The following is a 6,000-nucleotide window of genomic DNA, read 5'->3' on the forward strand; positions in this document are numbered from 1 at the left end:
ATCATTCCCAACTTTGTATTGTCTGTATTCTTACTGAGATTTTTGAGATTAAAAACCTCCAGAAGTTTGCTAGAAAACTCACCACATGTTTTTCCTGGGAACATATGATCCAGGAAGGCACAAATACACAATAGGAAAAAACACAAACACCATCCCCTGGAGCCTCACTGCTTGGCCACAGAAGTCTGAGTTGTCTCTCCCTCTTGACAACAAATCTTTAAAAATCTGATTTTTTTTTAAAATAGCATTGAGTTGGAAGGCAAACAGTAGGATATTGTGCCATTGAGTCAAAGAAATTGTCAAAGACTTACACAACTAGACAAAGTCACAACTAGAGCAAGGCAGAACTTTGCTTTAGGGTACTGAAATTTAGTGTCTGCTGACAACTCAACACCCTGTCAGCAGTTAGGAACAATTGAGCTTTACACTTAATACAAATTATTAATTAAAATAAGAAGCTATGATCAGTGAAAAAGGAAAAGAACTAATATGATCTAAAATATTTATGGTAGTTCTTTTTGTGATGTCAAGGAACTAGACATTGAGGGGATGCCCATCAATTGGAGAATGGCTGAATGAGTTGTAGAATGTGATTATGATGTAATACTACTGTGCTGTAAGAAATGATGAGCAGGTTGATTTTAGAAAAAAAAACCATAGAAAGACTTGCATGAAATAATGAAGATTGAAATGAGCAACACCGAGAGAATGTTGAATACAGTAACAGCAATATTGTGCAAAGAATGACTGTGAACAACTAAGTTATTCTTCTGAGTATTAAAAATACTCACATTAACTATAAAGGCTCTATGAAGGAAGATGCTAGTCACCTCCAAGAAAATAACTAATAAATAAAAGTATGCTTAGTGTGGTGTTATATGTCCGTCTCTATCTTTATATCTTCACCTCTCTATAGGGAAATAGATATGGATATCTAGATATATGTATCTAGATATGCACATATATCTATATTACATACATATATCTAGATATCTATATAAATCTATATCAATATATATCTATAGATATCTATATTTCTATATATCTAGATCTATGTAGATCTAGATATATAGATATGTCTATATATCTCCCTATATAAAGATAGAAAGATATGTATATCTATATCCATATATATTGATATGCCTATATGCATATATATCACATGCACATATTTATATACATATATCATATACATATATCTATATTTATCTATACATCTGTGTCAAATGGTGGCCTTCTGTAGTGCAGGAGTAGGGGACAGAGACAGCTTAGAACCTAAAATGTAACAAAAAAATAAATTAATACAAATCAATCTAACAGATAGTGTACTCTTCCTTGACAGGGCTTTACCCTTGATGAGCTCTTTCTTGACCTGGGCTCACCCTGTTTCCTCTCTTCAAAACAGACTTTCAAACAACAACTTTATAGTGCACTGGGATCTCCACCCACAGTGGTATATGCCCCAAGGTATGACTCCTTCTCTACCCCTATGCCCACCCCCAGTTGAATTTGTCTTAAATATTTGATTTGATGGTGATTTACCCCTCAGTGATACTTGGCCTGGGTATGTTTTGTGGTATGGTCCTTGCCCCAGGAACCAGAATGGCTTAGTTTCAGCTCTGCCTATAGGTCATCTAAACTGGTAATAGTGACCTATTTTGTGGCTTTGCTCTGTTAGTACTTCAGACTTGCTAGGCTAGACATTGAATTTTGACAGCACCTGTTTTGTGGTTCCAAAAAGCATTGTTCTAGTATGCTGAAAAGCACACAGAAAAAAAATTTAAATATTCTAGTAGCAGAAACGGGGTCAGGAAGGCAAATGTGGAGACTGTCAGATTAACACCAACTATGTTGAAGCGTTTTAATGAGATACAGATAATTGAGAAAGCAGATTTATTGAGGTATGTGTGGTGGGAGGCAGGAGCATGCTGTCAGGCTTGTGTTTGTCAGTAGTCTTTTGAGATTCTCAGATGAAAGACCTGATAGAGTGCAAAACATGATTATTAACTTTAATGGCTATCCTGTTACTTTAATAGAGCATTTGCTTTTCCCTGAAGTTGCTTTATTGGTATTTGCTTTTTGGCCTTAATTGCAATTAGGAGTGCTACAAACTGTTCTCAGCTGTTCCATGCTTAATCCTGGGAAGGAGACCAAAAAAAAAAAAAGTTCTTTTAGAGAAAGTTTTCCTTTCTTTGAGAAAATACTAGGTTTTGAAAATTGCTTTCTAGAAGCCTAACTCTATATGTTTAAGTATAAGTTTAGAATTATTAATTTTTTAAAAAAATCAAGTGATTTTGGAGATCCTATGATCCAAATTCCTAATTTTATAGATGAGCAACTCAATCCCAGAGAAAGTGACCTGGCTTCCTCAAGATAACGCTATTAGCTAATAATAGAATTGAGACTAGAACCCAGCCTACTTGCTTGCATCTTGGTACACTATATGTTACTTTCAGACACTCAATCTGAATAACTTAATAGTCCTGGGAAATAAGTGGCAGCTGTTACAGTTGCCTGTAAAATAGCTCCAAGTAGAAAAAAAGGGAATAATAAGAATAAAAATAACAATGAAAATTTATAAAATATTTGAAGGCAGAGTTTTGCAAACTGTGAGATGCACCATGGATGTGACTTGAAGGGATGACCAAATTATTGAATATTTTTCAGTACAATTAAATTATTGGATATTTTTTAGTATAACTCCTATATAGATTCATTTTCTTTCTTTTTCTTTTTTTGGAGGGCAATTGGGGTTAAGTGACTTGCCCAAGGTCACATGGCTAGTATTTGTGTTAAGTGTCTGAGGCCAGATTTGAACTCAGGTCCTGCTGACTCCAGGGTTGGTGCTCTATTCACTGTGCCACCTAGCCACCCTGATTCATTTTCTTTTTCAAAGAAAACAAAATAAAAAAAAAATCAACAAAAGAGAGAACAAGACTGAAAAATGGATCCAACTGAGTGAATTCAGTATAGTAATTTTTTTTTAAGCAATTGGGGTTAAGTAACTTGCTCAAGGTTACACTGCCAGTTATTTCTGGGTGTGGTGCTGAGTATCTAAGCCCAGATTTGATCCCCAGGTCATCCCAACACTGGAGCTGGTGCTCTTACTTGCTGTGCTACCTGGCCACCCCTAGTATAGTAATTATTAATATAATATTGTGAACAAAGCAAAATTTTAGTCAATGTGTGTTAAATCTTGCCATGGATGGGTATGATGACCACCATCACCATTTGGCATATGCTCATGACACAGATGACTTGTGTCATCACACTGCTTATTGCATTTGAATGTGAAATGTATCAAGTGAAATTGATAAGCATTTATTAAGCCCCTGCTATGTGCCAGCCATTAGTGTTAGAGCTACAATGAAAGGCAGAAGATAGTGCTGCTCTAGGAGTACTGATTCTAGTAGAAGGAAATATGGAAATACATGCAGGATAAATTGAAGATAATCTCAAAGGGATTCAGGAAAGACTTCTTACAAAGGTGGGATTTTAACTAAGACTTGAAAGAAGCCAGGAAAACCAGGAGGCAGAGATGGGGAAGGAGAGAATTTCAGGCATTGAGGATAGTCAATGCAAATGCATGTAATTGGGAGATGGATTATCTTGTGTGAGAAACATCAAGGAAACCATTGTCACTAGCTCACATACGTGGAAAAGAGTAAGGGTTAAAAATACTAAAAAGATTATAAAGGAACAGCTTATGAAAGGCTTTAAAAGTCAAGCAGGTTTTGCAGATTTGTTCTTGGACCTAATAGAAAACCATAGAAGCTAATAGAAAAAAATAGAGTTTATTTTTTTTGTCTGTCCCTCATTTTTGAAGAGGACCAATGACATTATGGGGTGATGTCTTGACTTGCATGTGAATTGGATTTAAGTGAGGAAGAGTTGTGCAAAGCTGTCAGCCTCACTTTCTTTTCCTGAGTCACTGAAGTCCAAAGGCAAGACAAAATAAAGGCAACTGGCAATGGCTTGGGATGCACTGGGTGACCTGGGTGTTTTTGATGTCTCATCACACTTTCAGTGTCTTCTTCAGCTCCCTTCATGCTTGTTGGAACAAACTGTTCTGATCTGATTATTTCACCAGGGAAAGTAGTCACATGTTTGGTGTAGACATCCCCCTAACTCACTAATGGGCTTGAAGCCTCAAACTAGAGTTTATAGAATGGGAGGGGAAGTGGGATGACAGGTTAAGACTTGTGCTTTAGGAAGATCACATTGATAATTGACCGGACTGGGGTGGGAAAAGTCTCAAGGCAAGGAGACCAACCTAAAGGCTACTGAAATAGCCAGGGATGAGGTAATAAGAGTTGGTACCCCTGTAGTGGCAGTGGCAGAGTATGCAAGTTTGAAATTGAGGAATCTTTTTGTAGGACTTAATAGTACCAAAATAGCTGTTATATTTCTTAACATCATTCGTTTTTAAGTATAAAATAATAATCTAATTTCCAAAACTTAAAAAAAAATTGAAATAGGGAATGGTTATATATAATTATTGAAATTTCCACTAATTGTATATTGTTTTCCTCATTAGAATGCTCACTCTTTTATCTGATAAACATTTATTGAGCACCTACTATGTGACAGATGTTCTATGCCCTGGGGATACAAAAAGAGGCAAAGGACAGTTTCTGCCCTCAAGGATTGTACTATTTAAGGGAGGAGTCAATGTATACAAAAAATATACAATGCTATGTATATACAGCATAAATAGGAAACTAAAAGAGGAAACGCACTGGAATTGAAAGGGGTTAGGGAAGGCTTCCTGTAGAAAATGGAATTTTAGCTAGGACTTAAAAGAAGACAGGAAGGTCAATGGTTGGAGAGAAGTAGGGGGAGAATTCCAGATATGGGGGACAAGACAGAAAGAATACCTGGAGCTGAGAGAAGGAGAAATGCAAGTGAGAGTTACCTTGAAATTCTACCTTATACTCATTATATGTTTTAGTAAAGTTGATAAAAAAAAGGAAAAATAACAAATCCTAGAGGGGTTGTGGGGAAACAGGTATATTAACACGCTGCTGGTAGAACTGGGAATTGGTCCCGATATTCTGATATATAATTTAGAACTCTGCCATCAAAAGTTATTATATTGTGATATATTTTGACCCAGTAATACAACTACTATGCCTAAACTCCAAAGGGAACAAATATAGTTGAAAGGGACATATATGTACAGAAATACTTATAGCAGCTCTTTTTATGATGACAAAACAGCTGAAACAAAAGTGTTGCCCATCAACTGGGGAATGACTAAACAAATTATGGCACATGAAAATAGAATATTATTGTGTAGTTAGAAATGTTGAAGGAGACAGTTTTAGAGAAACCTCAGAAGAATTGTATGAATTGCAGAGTGAAGGGACCAGAAGCAGAAAAACAATTTATACATCAACAAAAATTCTATAAAGACAAATAACTTTGACAGACTTAAGAACTCTGATCAGTTAAATGGCCAACCATGATTCCAGAGGTCCTGTGATAAAATATGTTAACCATCTCTTGACTGAGAGGTAATAGACTCAGGTACACAGAGAGAAATATATTTTTTGGACGTGGTCAATACAGGAATTAGCTTTGCTTGACTATTCAAATTTGTTTAGAGTTTTGTTTTTCTATCTTTTTTAGTTTCTCAGTTTTGAAGATGTAGAAAATGGGAGAGAGAAAAAGTAGATTTTTATTATTTAAAAATTAAATTGAATTTAAAATTTTAAAATAGTGTAATTTCTTTGCTTGCAAGGGCTACTATGCTCCCCTTCCCCCCCTCCCCCCATCTGTGGTACTTAACTAGTGCCTACCACATAGGAAACACTTAATAAATTTTCTTCTTCTTTCCCTCCCTTTCATCCTTCCTTCCTTTTACCCTCCCTCCTTCTCTCTCTCCCTCCCTTTCTCTCTCTCTCTTCCTTCCTTCCTTCCTTTCTTCCTTCCTTCCTTCCTTCCTTCCTTCCTTCCTTCCTTCCTTCCTTCCTTCCTTCCTTCCTTCCTTCCTTCCTT

At 36.1% G+C, this 6,000-nt stretch overlaps 1 long non-coding RNA gene across 4 annotated transcripts in view; it reads left to right on the forward strand.

Moving 5' to 3' along the window:
* The window catches only part of LOC138152925 (uncharacterized), a 306,686-nt gene that overhangs the window by 217,772 nt on the left and 82,914 nt on the right, over window positions 1-6,000 (forward strand). Inside the window, exon 2 of one of the 4 annotated variants that reach the window (XR_011166236.1) lies at window positions 1,343-1,467. The exons of the other annotated variants lie outside the window; for them this stretch is intronic. This is a non-coding gene — a long non-coding RNA (uncharacterized lncRNA). The remainder of the gene's footprint in view (window positions 1-1,342; window positions 1,468-6,000) is intronic. 4 annotated transcript variants of the gene reach the window in all.

Source organism: Petaurus breviceps, unplaced genomic scaffold (genome assembly GCF_028583685.1).
Source record: "Petaurus breviceps papuanus isolate PSGF00001 unplaced genomic scaffold, PetGlider_PUasm1.0 90977, whole genome shotgun sequence".
NCBI lineage: Eukaryota > Metazoa > Chordata > Mammalia > Diprotodontia > Petauridae > Petaurus > Petaurus breviceps.